General features: G+C 35.8%; 1 protein-coding gene across 4 annotated transcripts in view; it reads left to right on the top strand.

Annotated features, from left to right (window-relative positions):
• Positions 1-401: 401 nt before the first annotated feature.
• Positions 402-18,245, top strand: part of LOC117394654 (tyrosine-protein kinase Yes-like) — a 44,793-nt gene continuing 26,949 nt past the window's right edge. Inside the window, exons 1-2 of one of the 4 annotated variants that reach the window (XM_059015158.1) lie at positions 402-519; positions 1,222-1,269. The gene's annotated coding sequence lies outside the window, so the exon portion shown is untranslated. The other 3 variants (XM_033993043.3, XM_059015165.1, XM_033993042.3) reach the window with 3 other exon arrangements.

The following is an 18,245-nucleotide window of genomic DNA, read 5'->3' as shown; positions in this document are numbered from 1 at the left end:
CAAATGTACATAATTAAAATGTTTATTTAAATATATGTGTATATTGTGCGATATTTATTCTCACGGATGTGACTGCACGTGACGGGCATAAAGAAATGTAGGCTACGGTAAAGTTTTCAGATGTACTGGTCATTTCAGAGGGAACATACGTCTGCCTCTGTAAAAACAATTGTAAGCAATAATTATTATTAATTTACACGTGACATGTGGTTTTTAAAAAAAAAGGTCTCATGTGGTTTTTTTGTAAATATTTAGCAGCGTATTTAGTTAGTCTTATCCTTCCCAGTACTACATTAATCCACTTGAACAGGATCATCACGAATCTGATTTGGTACGGTGCAATTGGGATCTTATTTATTCTGATTTAGCAGATGATCCACCTGTGATGATTAATTTCTGGTACACTGCAATCGGGATTAGCAGGTGTACTAATTTTAGTTCAGTCAAGTGGACTAAACCTTCTTATATCCACTAGTTAAGCACATCAAACTGGACTTTGGTATGCTGCAATTGATCCGGGTATGTTCAGAAATGTATGAGCCAAGGGTTGGCGGTTCTAGCCCGAAAGATAGATCAGGCAAAATCCAACTTTCATTAAGATTTGACTTTATGCCCTTCATATTTTAGCCTGCCTAGAGGGCAGTACAGAGCCAAAGCCGAACAAAAATAAAGCAGCCTGTAGACTGTACTGGAGCGTGCCCAGTTAAAAAGTACGTTTAAGCTAATTTTGAATGCACTAGACGCTTAATTGATAGTTTAATGTAGCTTTGGAGTGGAGTGCATTGTTTGAAAATGTGTGCATTTCTTTGGCCAAATCTCAAGAAATAGAAGAGTTACTAGAACAAATTAATCTGTGACTTTGGTCTTGGGCGGCCATGTTGTTCAGTGCAAGTTTAGTGCGGGGGGAGTAGGAACTGTTCGGGAGTTAAGACACTTGGCTGTCTTTTGTCATGTAGATTTCATTTTATACCGTTTCCATGTCTTAGGCATTTTAGTTTACGCTTTACATGTTTGTTAGTTTGTTTTTTTTTACCCTTATTTGCCATTTATAGTTCGCTTTGTTCTGTGGTTTTTTTATTATTATTTATTGCCAAAACATTCATCAACGTAGCGTTCGTTGTGGGTGCTTTTGAAACGGTGATGGGAGAGGCAGTGATTTCTAGTTTGAAATAACAAAAAGGCTTTATTTCTTGTCGACATTTACTCTTGGAAAAAACAAAGAAAGACACGTATGTAACCTAACAAAGAAGGAAAGAGGATTCTGAAAAGGTAAGTTTTTTTTTGTTTTGTTTATTTTTGTTTTTAATATATAAACGTGGTGAAACAAACTAAACGAAATGAAAGTAAGGTCGCTAGGCCTGTCATTTTGCTTTTGAGAAGAATTGAACAAGAAAGTTTGCTTTGACCTTTATTAACCTTAATTTCCAGTTCTTTGTTTTAGAGTTGAGCTATTCTTTGGTTTTATACCATTATATAAATAAATGTGTTTTTGTCCATGCTTGCGAACAACGTGGTCACGCAATGTAAAGTTTAAAATGCATACTTGTATATATATTTTTTTCTAGTGACCAACTTTACGGCCTTTTAATCCAGGAAATACTACTAGGAGATTTAGCTTAGTTTAAGAGATCATAGTACGAAATGGGTATCTATCGCTTGTACATTACACAAATTATCATGACACTGTCAGGCTACACCGTGCAGGGAGTGGGCGCTTATGGCAAACAGCTGTTACAAGAATCACAACACAAGAGACGAGGTAGTGTAGCACTGAACAAGACACAGTGGACCAATACAATATTATTCAACAGAAAACATTTCTTGAGAGCATACGTAAATTGAACACAATAAATTATTGAACCTGTTTGGTTCGATATGCCTTTGCCAGTTTGGGTCTCATGGGACGTGTTTTTCCTGGTCTTATTTTCAAACAATACAGTCTGTACTGAAAATTGGTTGTTTTGCTGGCCTGGTGTTTCAGACAAATGAATATGATGTGTTTCATATTGGGTGTCGGCAATTTGAGTATTATTTTTTAGTAATTCAAACATGTAGGCTATAGTATTGTACATTCGAAGAATGTTACATTTGCTGCATGGGGGTGTGCGGTACTGTATATAACTGTGGTCAAGCTAGTATCAGACAGTTTTGAAATGCCGGTCAAGCTATCAGACGCTTAACTTGTATAGTTTCCTTGTTTCTTCACTCCGAGCGATTTAGAAAGGAGCAATGAAATACACTTTGATACATTTTCGAAAAGAATGAAAAGCGTAATAGAAGTATGAAAGAAATATCACTAATAGCTTACTGCAACAGTCAAAGGACGATTCTGTGTTTTAAATTATTCAGAACATAGATTTTTTGCTGCTTACTAAAATGTATTTGACCAAAAACGTGTGTGTGCATAATTATATATAGAGATCCATTGGACCTCGCTAATTTCACTGCAGATGTGTTGTACACATGTCCCTCTTCAATATACCACAATATGAAGTTATTTGTTATTGTGTCTCTAAAATAAATAAACAGAAACACACTAATTTGCTCAAAAGAGCCAACTTCCCTATATATACACTGCTGTGTAAAAGCCTTAGACACATTCAAGAGTTTAAATATATATCAATGTTAGGAGCATCAATAATTCTCAAAGCCTCCACTAGTGTTTTCCATTATTATAACAACTGTGAATCAGAATCTTCAAAAACCTGTGATCACAACTCAAAGTAAACTATATATGAGCAGCTAATATGAAGTGTTGTAGTAGCTAATCCTTCACATTTACCCAGTGGTTCTCAACGGGGGAGGGAGGGGTGTGAGAAGCGTCCAATAAAAATAAAAATAAAAACTTTTTTTTTTTTTAATTTAAAAATGATTACGTGACATGAGGTTCTGTAGATGGTGTGGGTTGATTCTATGGTAGTGTTAAAGGAGGTTGATTCTATGGTAGTATAACCCAATCCACACCCACCCAAAAATGTTTAAGACTTTTGCACAGCAGTGTATATATAGATGATACAGTTGTAGTCAAAAGTTTACATACCACAATGGACGTTTTCTAATTTCTCAAACAAATTATAGTAAAAATCTTTTGTAGCAAAAGTTTTGCTTTTGTGGATGAAGAAAACATGTTACAAGAAATAGATGTCTACAATTATTTATTTCAGCAATTTTTAAAAGTGTTCATACCCTGAAAAGGAAAATGAAATGAATAGCTAGTTGAGTCAACTTTAGCAAACAATTAGGATGTTTGTCAATGAGGTCTTGGCATGATTCTTTAGTGATATTTGACCATTCTTCAACACAAAATTGTTCCAGTTCATTCAAGTTCCGAGGACTTCTCTTGTGCACAGCCTTCTTCAACTCATACCAAAGATTCTTTAGATCAGGACTTTGACTAGGCCATTCCAGAACCTTGATTTTATTCTTCTTTAAGCATTCTGAAGTAGATTTTGATGTGTGCTTTGGATCATTGACGTGTTGGAACATCCAGTTGCGCTTTAAACCAAGTTTTGCAGCGGAGGGTTTCAGATGATTGGCCAGTATCTTTTGGTATGTTATGTAATCCATTTTACCATTGGAACTAAATTTCCTGTGCCATTAGAGGAAAAACAGCCCCATAGAAGGATATTACCACCTCTGTGCTTGACAGTAGGTATGGTGTGCTTTTCTTTGTACACCTCACCAGACTTTCTCCAAACGTAATGACTGTCAGCGTGACTAAATTATTTTTTTTGTTTCATCACTCCACAAAACCTTTGACCAGAACTCGTATTCATCATTCAAATGTTGTTTTGCAAGCTTTTAAGCGATCTGTCCTTGTGACATTTTCCTAAGAGTGGCTTTTTCCTTGGCCTGTGACCATTGAGACCTTCACCATGCAATACTTGACCTATCTTTGAAATGGAAACCCCAATCACACTTGAAACCCAAATTCACTTTGAGTATCTTTGGCAGTCAATCTCGGATTGTTATTAACCTTCCTCACAATTCTTGTTCTTGTTGAAAGAACCTTCTTTCTTAGAGACATGTCTAACACCTTGTAGATAATACTATCATAGCATCAAAGGGTACAAATACTTTTGAATTAGCATTTGAGTTTTGCAGAAATATTGCTGAAATAATTGTAGACATCTTTCTTGTAACTTTCCTCATCCACAAACGCAAAACATTTGCTACAAAATATTTTTTCCTAATATTCTTTGTTTGAGAACTTTCTTGAAATTGAGTGTATTTCATCACTTGTTTTATTCCAGTGCAGTTCTAAATCTCTGAGTGAAGAATTTGCTTGAAACAGAGAAACTATCTATACAAGTTAAGCGTCTGATTACGAGAAGTGTCTACTAGCTTGACTCTTATTTCAAAATTAGCTGATAGCTTTTGGAACTGTCTGATAGCTTGACTGCAGTTGTATAACTAACTGTAGTAGCATTAATTGAAAGAGCATGAATATTGTACTTTTAATATGTAAGCCTACATTTCTTTAAATAATGAATGAATCTATTTACTTTTAAATCCAGAATTGTTCAGTCAGATGGCCCTGTATGTATATTTGATAAGGTTGCAAGTGAATATCATCTCTAATATAAATATTTTACATGATATAGGCTCATGTGCATTTGTAAGACTTTGAGTTTAATTGTCCTCCCTACTGTGCAAACCATTTGTTCAGCGTCAGCAGTACTGTATTTCTTTGCTTGCTTTTTCATTGCAACATCTGTTTCCTGCTGCAGTGTACACTTAATAGTAACTGTTGTCCACTGACAAGTGTCTGCTGTGAATTGAACAGTACAAAATAATGAAACCTTTATTGCACTTTGTGTTTTTTAAAGAGAGTTAACTTCCATTGTATCTGCAGTTTAAACATTTCTGTTCCACATCTTTTGATCTTTTTTAATTGATTAATTCTACAAATGGTATAACAAAGTGGCTTTGAAGAGAAGGGGAGTGCAGGGCATATTGTTGATGAATGCCATTTTATTTGTGCTTTTTATACAAGTGTCTCAAAGCACTGTACAGTACATAGTTTTTAAAAAACAAAAACTACAATACATTTGTAAAACATATTTTACATCTACCACAATCATACCATTTAAATAACTTATTCAAACAACTGTGATATTAAAATATTATATACACATGCATACATAAATATACATACACACATCCATTAATAATAATGCAGCAATATATGTTACATTAAAACCCACCAAGAAAAGAAAGCCATTTCATAATAGTAAGTTTTCAGTCTTGACTTACTGTAATGGTCCCAGCTTCCATGACAGATGCAGGCAGAGCATACCACAATTTAGGAGCTTTACAAAAAAAAAAACACCATACAACAAGGGTAGTTCCATGAAAAAACATTCATTTGAGGTTAAAATTAAATTGAATCGGTTACTAATTATTTTTGCACATGTTAGAGGAATATTTAGTGTCCAGGAATCACATATTTGCTGCTAATGCAAATCATGTCTTGTTTTTCATGTCATGTGGTCCAGTGCATGCAGTGTGATCTTTTCACTTGCTGTATTTTTTTTTTTTCAACTCTGCCCTACATTTTACCACATTTGATGCAAGTAATTATTCCTTTTTACTTAGAATACATAAAAGATTACTGTAAATGGCAAATTACCAACAAACAACAACTTTGTGTGATAGTCACCGAGACATTTCCCCCCTGCTGAAGTGCCACATAAATTACGTATGTGATTTCAAAGTTTTATTTTGTATGGATTGGGCGTTTCAAAAATAATGAAACTTTTGAATAATAGCTTTTCTCATGACTAATGTCAAGGCAAATTTAACAGAATTTTATTCATACTTTAAAAAATGATGTAACTGATGTGGCATCTGCAGAAAAAAATTGTAAATGCAGTTATTTTAATCTAATATATTATTATTATTATTATTATTTATTTCTTAGCAGACGCCCTTATCCAGGGCGACTTACAATTGTTACAAGGTATCACATTATACATTATTTCACATTACATACAATTACCCATTTATACAGTTGGGTGTTTACTGGAGCAATCTAGGTAAAGTACCTTGCTCAAGGGTACAGCAGCAGTGTCCCCCACTGGGGATTGAACCCACAACCCTCCGGTCAAGAGTCCAGAGCCCTAACCACTACTCCACACTGCTGCCCATATTGTTGCATGAAGCACTGAATTTAGTTTATTTAGTGTAATTCAGTTCAATACAAGCCACAAAATGCATTGTAGCTGGATCAAAAGCTTCTAGAGCACCTAGTAATGAGGATCCCACTGCACTGTGGCGGTGGATTCTGTAGGGAAAAGCATCTGTGAATTCTCCAGAGGACTTTGCCTTTGAGAAATCTGTTTTTCCAAATACCAGCACTCTGTATGTTGATTCAAAGGAAGTTGAGGAAGTCAGAAAAGAAATTTCCACCCTTTAGTCTGGTCACACACTTAAAACGATTCCTGACACACGCAGCTTTCACTACTTCAGTCCTGTGTCAATCTCAACAACAGATCTGTTGCCAAATCCCAGTACCACAAATAGGGGAAGCTGCCAGGATGAACCTCAGGATTTCAAATACTCAGATGCAGATGAATGTATTACTGTATTGTAACACTTGAAATGTATTTGCTTACGATTGTAAGTCGCCCTGGATAAGGGCGTCTGCTAAGAAATAAATAATAATAATAATAATGAAAAAGAATCTCCAGGGCTACGAGTCAAGAGCCTCTGCTGAAGAGCCACAACAAAGTGATGCTGATCCACAGCCTCAAAATGTATATCGTGCCAATAAGTGCTGTAATGGTTCACAGAGAGGAGGTTGCTGAAAACGTGAGTCGTTACACAATTTCTTTCCTCAAGAAATTACAAACTCTCTGGAATCACACCCAGTGATGGAAACTCTTTCTTTTGAGCTTTAAGCAGCCAGCTTGAGAGAACTGGACAGTTTTCTCTGAAGCCGGGCGAACTTGAATTACCTGTTGGATATGTCCAAAGAAGAAAAAGATGCCCTACAACACTACATGTCTGATAAATCCTTTAGTGTCTATCTTGCTGATCTATGCAAAGATGGTACATATGCAGACCACATTACTGTGGAATATACCAGTAGAATGCTCAAGATGCCAATTACTGTTGTGAGGGATCCTGCTGACATTATTGGAGACCATGAATCCATCACGATTAATTGGGCACATAATATAATCGTCAAGTAAATATCGATGATTGTACCGTCCACCTGTATTTTCACTCCATTCCTCTCTGCGTGACATTATTTTAATATCTTTGCAGTTAAGTAAAAGCTTGTGTACAACAATTGAAATCAAGGGGTTACTCCTTAGGAGTGTCGGGAGAAAAAAAAAATAATTACAACATTTGCAACTAGTCTAAAGCAAGTTTAACATACTACAGGGCTGTTATTAGAATATTTATTCCAAACAGATTACAGTACTTTTAGAATGTAATCTATATAAACTACAGAAGTTTATGAAAAACGTCTTGCTCAGTGACAGCTGCAGCATCACGCATTGCATCTTGTTAATACTGTACCACCTAACCTTCACTGTCTGTGAAACACACAATGCGGAAATCCCTGCCTAAAACAATAATACAAATTGATTTACTTGACAGAACATGCATACCCACTATAGGTCAAGCTGATCGTTACTCCAAAATTGCGTTTTAACATCACTAATAGTTTATTTTAACGTTATTGAATATTGTTAAATTAATTATATAACAGTTCATTTTCAAACTCCAAAGAAGCGCAAACTATATACAGTCAGTTTTCTTCAATGTGCACAATTTATTTACAGACCGTTTGCCAGGAATACAAGCCTGTCGTCCTGCTCTGGATCCAAGGCGGCAGAGTGTTTTTTTTTTTTTTAATTTTTTTATTTCTACTGTCTTAATTGAGTGTTCTTACTCGTATAGGAAAAACTTTGGGCGGGGTGGGACTTAATCATCTTTTATTCTTTCTAGTGTCAAGTGGTAATGTGTCATTATGAGCAGTTTGCATTTAATAAAAACTGTTAAGTATAATTGTCCTCATTTGTTTGTAAAATTCTTTAATGCCACGTCAGTTACACTGGAATTCCCCACAATCATTTCAACAATTATTTAATTTTATAATATTACACTTTTCAAATGTACCACTTTGAAAAGGGCTTGCGATTTTCAGTTTAGCATTTAATATTGTTAAATAAAAGTAATACAACTATACATTAACAATGTGAAAAAAAATGCTTTTGCAGTAAACCAGGTTTTGGACAATTTAAATACAATCATGTCTTTATTCTATATAAAGGAGACAATAACTGGCCTTTGTTGCCATCAGTGTTTCATCCTGAGGATTCCTTGTAAGCTTTTCAAAGCATTCATGAACTGAACTTCCTGATATGCCCAAGGTTGTGTGTGCTTTATACAGTTAGATTACTACAAGGCACATTAAGTGCACAAAGAGAGAAGTCTTTAGAGTGGATACAATTAATGAGATGGCTTTGAGGAATAATACACTTGATGTGTCCTAGTCTAGCTATTATGACAGTTTATATAATATATATATATATATATATATACAGTACTGTGCAAAAGTTTTAGGCAGGTGTGAAAAAATGCTGTAAAGAAAGAATGCTTTCAAAAATAGACATGTTAATAGTTTAGATTTATCAATTAACAAAATGCAAAGTGAGTGAACAGAAGAAAAATCTACATCAAATCAATATTTGGTGTGACCACCCTTTGTCTTCAAAACAGCATCAATTCTTCTAGGTACACTTGCACACAGTTTTTGAAGGAACTCGGCAGGTAGGTTGGCCCAAACATCTTGGAGAACTAACCACAGTTCTTCTGTGGATTTAGGCAGCCTCAGTTGCTTCTCTCTCTTCATGTAATCCCAGACAGACTCGATGATGTTGAGATCAGGGCTCTGTGGGGGCCATACCATCACTTCCAGGACTCCTTGTTCTTCTTTACGCTGAAGATAGTTCTTAATGACTTTCGCTGTATGTTTGGGGTCGTTGTCATGCTGCAGAATAAATTTGGGGCCAATCAGATGCCTCCCTGATGGTATTGCATGATGGATAAGTATCTGCCTGTACTTCTCAGCATTGAGGAGACCATTAATTCTGACCAAATCCCCAACTCCATTTGCAGAAATGCAGCCCCAAACTTGCAAGGAACCTCCACCATGCTTCACTGTTGCCTGCAGACACTCATTCGTGTACTGCTCTCCAGCCCTTCGGCGAACAAACTGCCTTCTGCTACAGCCAAATATTTCAAATTTTGACTCATCAGTCCAGAGCACCTGCTGCCATTTTTCTGCACCCCAGTTCCTGTGTTTTCGTGCATAGTTGAGTCGCTTGGCCTTGTTTCCACGTCGGAGGTATGGCTTTTTGGCCGCAAGTCTTCCATGAAGGCCACTTCTGACCAGACTTCTCCGGACAGTAGATGGGTGTACCAGGGTCCCACTGTTTTCTGCCAATTCTGAGCTGATGGCACTGCTGGACATCTTCCGATTGCGAAGGGAAGTAAGCATGATGTGTCTTTCATCTGCTGCAGTAAGTTTCCTTGGCCGACCACTGCGTCTACGGTCCTCAACGTTGCCCGTTTCTTTGTGCTTCTTCAAAAGAGCTTGGACAGCACATCTGGAAACCCCTGTCTGCCTTGAAATTTCTGCCTGGGAGAGACCTTGCTGATGCAGTGTAACTACCTTGTGTCTTGTTGCTGTGCTCAGTCTTGCCATGGTGTATGACTTTTGACAGTAAACCTCTTCAGCAACCTCACCTTGTTAGCTGAGTTTGGCTGTTCCTCACCCAGTTTTATTCCTCCTACACAGCTGTTTCTGTTTCAGTTAATGATTGTGTTTCGGAAAGTAACACACACCTCGACTGTGAATACAAAATTGCCTACTGATTCTGACCCTCACCGCTTAGCAGTGAAATTAGTCCATAATTATTTAAAATATATATATTAGATATAGATATATAGTGTGTGCAATATATATTATATATATATATATATATATATAATGTGTGTGTGTGTGTATATGTATATGTATATATATATATTATAAATAAAAATTAATTATATATATATATATAAATTAATTATATATAGTGTGTGTGTGTATGTGTTCCTGGATGAAGAGCACAATGTGTCTGGTTTTTCCGTTGAACAAAAAAACCACATCAAACATGTTTTTGTCTAAAGATGCAGTCCCCATTTGTTATGGCGATGAATTAATTATGCCAGTATTTTATTTATTTCAATACAAAACAATTAAAACAATTGGTTTATTTCTTTACAATTAAGAAAGGGGGACCACTAGATTTAAAATCAGGGGTGTCCGAAGTTGGCCATTTCAGTCCTGGACATTTGTTTCAGTTCTGTTCTAAGTTAATTAATTGAACCAAATAAAGCTCCATTCAGATCCTAAAGTTGTTAATTATGTAATTGTACCTGTTTAATGTGGAATGGAGTGACATTCCTGGACTGTGATTACATTTTTTTCATAATTATTTCTTTTAAGGTCTGAGTAGTTCATTACATAGACAGCAGTTTACAAGGCAGGTGAGGGCTGTATTCAAGGATGGGAGTGACCTGAAGTCGAGTGGAAAGGGAGCATATTTGTTCACTCCATAAGGTTGATTTTTAAACAAAGATAACTGAAGCTGTATTACAGGATTGCTTCATGAGCAAAGCATGCATGTGATTAGAGTCACTACACAAGTGTTTCCAAATTGTTGACACTACAATTAAATATAAAAAAATAAATAAATCATCTTTTGGCTGTTTTTGAGTTTTTCACAATAAAAGCATACAGCTGTCTTGCGGTCTTGGAATGCCTTCCTTACAGGCTCAATGTGTGCATTCATCAATATATGGACTTCTGGTTCATCACAGCTTCAGTTGTCTTGCCTTTCATTCCAGACTATAAACTGGCGTAGCAGGTGGCACAACAAACAATGAGAAAGGAAGGAAGCCCTCATTTGACAGTGGAGGCTGTAGGGTGCCATCATTTGCATATTCTACCATTGAAACAAAATGCCTCAAGTTGTTAAGAAAACATCAAGTTCTTCTCTGGAAGAATCATTTTTATTTCATTGAAGTTGGTTACAGATGTAAGGATGCCAAATAACAAATGTCAATAGAGCACCCTTCAGTTGTTTGTTGTACATTTTGGCAGATATTTAATGCATCTGACATGCAAGGGGAAATGCTGCTGGTTTAGAAAAAAAGTAGGTTTTTGAAAACTAAAATGTATAATCCTTTCAGTAAATGATGGCTGTATTTGGATGTACATGTTTTGCCTTCAATTTTATTATAGTAGATTGTTTGCAATAGTTCTTTGACGTATTGTGGATGAAATACATCTTTAGATTTAGACCCTTTTGTATTCAGATGTGCTATTAATTTGCGTTTTGGGATTTGTTTTGCCTTGATACCCCACAGATTTTTCACCTTCGCAACCTAATATTTTTCTTCAGAAGCCTCTACATTTCTTGATTAATAACAGGACAACGTGTTGTATAAGTTTTATTTCAAACTGATGCTATGAAAATGAAGACGTGTTTGTTGAGCTTTGCATTTCTGAATGTTCTCGTTCGGGGGAATGTTCCACCACCTACAGCAGGGGTGCCCAATCCTGGCTTTTGTTGCAACTGTGCCCTAAATTACTTGATTGGACCAATCAAGCAGTTATTAGAAGCTTAATTGGTCCAATCAATTTAATGTACAGTTTGAACAAAAACCAGGAGGGCACTGGCCCTCCAGGACCAGGATTGGAGACCCCTGATCTGCAGTATTTTGAAATGGTGGGAAGACCTGTGTCATTTGTCAGATTTGATGTACAATCACCTTAAAGCTTTGTCCTCTGTGCTTTGGGGATTTTATGTCTTAAATTGCAGTTAAGCCAAGAAATCTCAGATTTCAAGTACATGACATCAATATGGGATTTATGTATAGAACAAAAGCATAGCTGAAAAGAATGACTGACGGGACTAAATGTTGAAAGGTGCAGCTTGGTTTGCTTGCTTTAAACTATAAAAATGCCGATATTGCAGTTTCACTAAACTGCCTCTTTTTTTTAAATCGCATTACCATAGTAACAAAATTCAACAAATTCTGATTAAAAGGTTACTCCATACAGGTGTGTTGCTGATGAGTTTAATTATAACGAATCCATTACTTGTTGGGCAATTAGTCACACCACTTTACAACCAGTTTGCTCTTAAGGGAGCACTATCCTTTCAATAGCATGAGTTAGCTTGTATTGAAACTGTTTTTAAATTTGTCCAATTTTTACATCATTTGATTGCACTTTGACTTTCAAGATGTCTAGGAAAATAACAACACTCGAATGTCAGACTGCTAATGCTGTCCAGGAAAAATTTGTCTTAATACAGCAGACCAGTTAACTGGACCCAGTCCAAGGGTGTTTCTATATAATATTTTGAGTTTTTGAGGAATTGTACATCAGGCTTCTGTGATGTGCTTATTCTTAACTATTTGAGTAATATGTAAATCGTTTTTTTTTTTTCTTTCTCTCTGGGCTTTTGCTTTTTATATACTGGTATGAAATTATTGTTCGGTTTGCTTTTGTTTTTGTTTTTTTCTGTCACAATATGTATAACTAGACAGGACTTGCATACTTCAATTGTACCTTCTTTCCTTTGCTGTCTTCCACAACAAAATCCTTCTGGTCACGGGCATAATCTGTTGGTGGTTTTTTTTTTTTTTTTTTTTTTTTTTTTTTTTTCTTCTTCTGTGCAAATACTACCTATAGGTAATAGCTTTAAATCTTGACTTTTACAATCCTCCAATAGAAATGTGCTGCCATTCAGCAGTTGCAATCAGGAAGGCAGGACATTGCCCAACTGCATTGGGGGTTGTTGTTAATTTCACAGGGAAAGAGGTCAAGTCATTGTGAATTGAGTAACAGTTTCCAATGTTTATTGGATAGACACCGATGTCGTTTTTTGGTATCGGGTGTTTATCGGTTAAAATGTAAAATCAGAAGCCCAAATTACACAGCTGTGGCCAAAAGTTTTGCATCGCCTTATGGAATGAACACATTGTTCTTCAAAGTTGAATGAAACCTGCTGAGTAGTATTAGGTTATCATATTCAATTACATATCGCTTTGTATTTTTCCATACAATGGAAAACTGACATTGAAAAATGTGATATTTCAAAGTCTATCCTGAAGTACTGTACTACTATTATGGCTTCCAGAAGACTTTTGCAATATCATTTTGTAGTTTCTTTGATTACATGATAAATACAAAATGTTTATATATAATGTAAGTAGCAATTACCCAGGAAAAAAAAAATACATGCCCCAAATTCAGTAATATGAGCTTATAATGCAATGCCAATCAATTGTAATACTGTGTTACCCAGAATTAGCAGTACTATAAAATGTAGGGGAAAAATAGGGTAGTGTAGTGATATAGAACACACTCTAGTAGGGTATTTAAACAAAATATGAATAATGCCAGTGTTCCGGTACGCCTAGTAGTAATATACAAAATAAACAGTATGCTAGAAAATTGCTGGTAAGTCTATACAATAACGCAAACATACAACAGTTTTCAAAATAAAATAAAAAAAAATATTTTATTTTCCGCTGTCGGACAAACACAGTAAAAATAGTATTGGAGATCTCCGTTCACCTGGGCAAATAAAAAATAAACCCTGTCCCCAACTATCAATGCAGTTTCCAAAATAGATTACCTTTTTTTTTTTTTATTTTAAACTATATGAAAAGAAAAAACGCACTTTCAAGACAGTAACTGACAGATGAAAACCCAGTACACAAAGAAAATGAACAAGGCGATTACCAATAATGAAAAACAAAAAACACAATAATACAAAGGAAATGTACACCACTCAAATCAACAAAAGTCCAATGTCCCTCCCTTTTATATTTTGACAGTCCTAATTAAAACGCATTAATTTTAGATAGTGTAGTTGGCAGGGGCGTAGCTAGGATTAGATTTTTACTGAGGCAAAAAAAAAAAATTAAAAAAAGAAGTTGAACAAACCTCTTGCAGATCCTGTTCTTGTTACAAAGGTAAATGTTATTATCTTATAAAGCCTGGCGACTTTTTGCAAACTGCAAAGCAATATTAAGCCCCTTGGATGTTGATGTTGATGTTAATGTTAAAATTTGATGACCCATATTTCAAAGATTAAAACTAATTGTCTCCCAGCAAAACCACAACAACCTAAAATGACCATATTCACACTGTGATATGTGATTTTAAAAGGACAAGAATATAACATCAATATTAATAAGTAGATGGGTTCATACCTTTATTGACTTGCATTTGGTTCACTGCTACTTAAGTTGCATTACACTGCTAGGACTGGTAACTGCTGCTGACACTGCTGGACTGCTGCTGACACTGCTGGGACTGGTGCAGTTTGTGTACAACATTTGTATGAATCTAGTACTTTGACAAGGTATTCACCAATAATAATAATAATGTGATGTTCCCACCTCTGAGCGCTAGATCTCCTTTGAACGTTTACACAGTTTCTCAATCAATTCTAATATTCTTTTGTCAGTATAAATCGATGATAGGAAGTAGTACAGTACTTCAGATGGGGGAAACCGGTCGCTGAGGTCCCGGTGCTGCCTAGCGCACAGGCCGGGTCACTATAGATGCAAATACACAGCCACTATGCTATAATAAAACGCTATGCTATACCATGTAGGTTATACTTGGACGAGCTGACTGTCCAGTTAAAGTGACACTGGGGGGGGGGGGGGGGGTTCGGCGGGGGTGCTTACAGTACGCTCTGCCTGGGAAAAGACAAAGATACGTTTTCTTGCTCATGCGCAGTAACGCATTCAACACGAGTTGTTCACGTGAACACTGTGCACCATAAGTTAGACAGTACACAGCAGCTGGCGCGCCAGCTGATTACCAGCTGCACACAAACAAAAATGCATGCGTTGGACCACACTGACTGCTGTACATACACACATTAACAGGTGTGTGTGTGTGTTTTATATATATAATTAGTTCAAAGAGCCAGCTGCCCAACGTTTCGATATGTTGTACATATCTTTCTCAAGGGAGCCTGTGTTTGAATCAAAACATTGGAGGTATTTATAGGTTTTTGACAGCATGACAACTACTTGTTATTGTTTACATTCAAATCCATGATTTATTCTTACATGATGTAATGGTGTTCTATATATTGTGACATCATTTTTACTTCTATCTTTGAATCTGTATTAATTCTAATTAACACTACTTTATATAAACTTATATTTTTATTATATCATGCAATGCTGGCTCTGAGGATCAGTCTAGATTTGGCCTCCCCAGCGCATCAGCATGCACAACTTTTGAATGAATTTTATTTATTTAAATGTTATATATTTATTGAAGTTAATTAGTTCATTCTTTTCTGTTGAGTCCCGCTGGCATAATCGTGTTCAGTCTATTTATCCATTTACTTTCTTTTATTCTTCTATATGTCACATTGTCTAATTTGAGCTGTTCTAATACTACAAACTTTACATCATTTGTCATGTCCCTGACTGGTATATATAATATTAAAAAAAATACAAATTTAGTATGTAAATATCATTTAATAAATCAGTTTAAACTATTTGATTCATATCGGTTAACCGTAGTTAGTCACACGAAATACCCTTTAAATAAACCACAGATAAACTACAACTTTAACAAACTGCCCACAACTACTGAAATAAAACATCTTGATTTTAAAAAAAATAAAAAATTGAAACCACTCTACTCGCCAAATATATACCAATATATGGGGGGTTTTGCTGTGTAAGAGACAGGGCTGTAAAATCACATATTAGTTTACACAGCTGTGACTAACTAATTTTGGGTAACATGGAAATACTTGCTTTCGTGTAGTTTTAAATACAGTTGTACTTCTTTGGTTGACATTCGAATCAATCCTGGATGTGTGTTTGCTGTCACACTTATTTATCAACAACAAGCCTGGGGTGGAGGGCATATAGTGTATGGAGCTGGGAATCTGTTGTATCTTAGGAGGGGGCGGGCCCCACAGGCAAGGTTGGCGTGAGGTATTGTATGTAGGACAAGCTACTGTAGTAGTATGGCTATTTAAACTGGATAAGGCCTGGGTTATTCTTGTTTACTACATTAGTATATTTATGTTAACCCTCCCTCCTACTTTTCTCCTCCTTGATTCTCATTGACTTAAGTACTGTAATTAAGCACCATTTGTGTTATGCTTTTGGTTTCTTTTCAAATGGTCAGGCAATGATTATAACACTAAAGAATTATGAATACCCCCATTCTACAAATGCAGAGCCATTTATTATATATCCCCAGGCTTTACCTTGATCTTGGATGCTCCATCATTTCAGTAAGCACTAAAGTGTATGATCTGGTAACGCCTGTCAGAAAAAGTATGTTATTTAATCATCATATGTCTGAATAAGTCATCTGTGATACCACAGTAGTTCAGACTACAAAGATAAGAAAACTAGGGCTGTAACAAAGGGTACATTTTGACCTTCGAAGGTTCGGAACACATTACCGAAGGAAGGTTCGAAACTTCGCTAGTACTAATTTGCATAATTTACTGGTGATGTCACCATAGCTACTAGTATATTTGATTGAAAAGCCTATTATCTTACAGGTAATCCATAAAAATTGAATAAAACTTTACCATATATTTTAAAAATACGTTTAGAACAGTTATCCTATTTTTATCATTTAAATAAAATTGAAATTCCACGTTTATGTACACGTAATTGATGCTGCTTGCATCAATTACGTGTTAGATGATAATGCAATTTTCTGTTCTCTATCACGATAATCATGAATATCGACTGAATAAATGAAATATATAACCTTTCTTGTAACGTGTCTTGTTATTGCTAACTTAACAAAAGTGAAAAAAAAAAAAAAATGCTTTCCAGTTCATACAAGTTCTAATTGCGATTAAAAAAATATCAGCTGTTGAACAGTTTCACGTTCCACGGTTGTGATCTTCATTTACAGCTCTTGCTAATTTATTTTTGAACTAGGGTTGCAATCTTTTATGAAATAAGTGCTGGGACGAACACAGGATTTTCATGTTCGGATATTCACTCATAATTTAAATATTTGTTCGGATATTCGTTCGTTTTCGAAAAGTAATAAAAGCCATTATATTGCTCAGAATGCAGGCAGAGACAGCATAGCAGCAGGGGCACGGGGGCATGGCCCCTGTGTGTGCCTTTTATTTTTACAGCAAGATGTTACAATATGTAACATAAGTAGACAAATATCCCAGGAGTAAAGAATACATTGTGTATGCCTTAATTTATCCAAGGGAATTAAATGCAAAGCAAAGGAGGCAATTTTATTGAACTGATATTGGTACCCCCCCCCTCCTCGGGGGCATGGCGGTGGTGTCATTTGATAGAGGCACTACATATACCGATCTGGTAGTGGATTTTAATCCAACAACTTTTATTTAAGTAATGGGCATTATACAAATCAAAAGATCACATTTTGCAGTGACATTTTTAATGTGGATTTATAGTATTCACATATTGTCAAACGGTTTCTGTTTAAAAGAAAAAAAGAAAAAACATGTGACCGTGTGTGAATGCCGCCTGATGAACCTTTTTGAAGGTTTAGAACTACCTTTGAATTCCTGCATAGTGAACAAACCTTTAAACACAGACCTAATGAAAAAGGCTGAATACACTGAGGTTGCCAGTGTACTACTGCAGGGCTCAATCAACGGCAGCCATGCAGCAATTGCTGTGGGTGCCCTTAATCGTCGCAACGGCCATCAAAATGTGTGTCAATTCTGGCCACAGTGCACTTTTCGCCACAGCAACTAGCGACGCCGGTACATGCCAAATTAAGAAGTGTTTGAATCCAAAGAATAACATGATTTGCATGATTAAGTCGCATCAGCGGAGGAAAAAACTAAATAAAATGGACACAACCCTTTTAAGCACATGGATTTCTATCGCATGTAAAAATGAAAAAAAGGCCTTGCACACACTGCAAAAGAAAATAAATGTGTAAAACTTGATCATTTTCAGGTAAGTAGTTTAGAAAGTTTTAGGATAACCACTTAAGTCTTTCAGGTTTAAACAAACAAAAAAAATGATGGACTAACACACTTGAATATGGTTCGATTTGCTGTTATCCCCGTATTTTAATTTTTTTTTAACACAACAAAACCAAGACGATAGTTAAGGTTAGTTTTTTCTTAAAAATAATTGGTCTTCAAGTAAGTTTAATC

The sequence above is a fragment of the Acipenser ruthenus genome, chromosome 3 (genome assembly GCF_902713425.1).
Source record: "Acipenser ruthenus chromosome 3, fAciRut3.2 maternal haplotype, whole genome shotgun sequence".
In the NCBI taxonomy this organism is placed as follows: Eukaryota; Metazoa; Chordata; class Actinopteri; order Acipenseriformes; family Acipenseridae; genus Acipenser; species Acipenser ruthenus.
This window is presented reverse-complemented; position numbering and strand designations above follow the sequence as displayed.